Source organism: Triticum aestivum, chromosome 6D (assembly GCF_018294505.1).
Source record: "Triticum aestivum cultivar Chinese Spring chromosome 6D, IWGSC CS RefSeq v2.1, whole genome shotgun sequence".
NCBI lineage: Eukaryota > Viridiplantae > Streptophyta > Magnoliopsida > Poales > Poaceae > Triticum > Triticum aestivum.
Window position 1 is genome coordinate 35,572,541 of NC_057811.1, and position 474 is coordinate 35,573,014.

The window sequence follows — 474 nt, forward strand, 5'->3', positions numbered from 1 at the left end:
TTAAAATGCACCATTCAAAGCCACATAATTAATTTTCAACCCTTTCTGACTTCATTTGTTATTTTTCATGCACTTACTGAATATTTTGAGCTATAAGACCCTGAAATTGAAAAGCATTTCAAATGAATTCTGAAATGGTTGAAAGTTGGCATGGTATCATAATTTCACCCACATAGCATGTGCAAGAAATAAGAGAGGGTTACAGCAAAAACTGGATGCACTTCGTGTACAAAACGGACAATCTCTTTCGAAGTATCAGGGTTTCATACGGAAACTCGTCTGTTACAAAGGGATTTCATTTTTTGAACTTATTTGGACTCCATAGTTTTTCTGTGTTCAAATGCACCATTCAAAGCCACATCATCAATTTTCAACCCTTTCTGACTTCATTTGTTATTTTTCATGCATTTACTGAATATTTTGAGCTATAAGACCTTGAAATTGAAAAGCATTTCAAATGAACTCTGAAAAGGT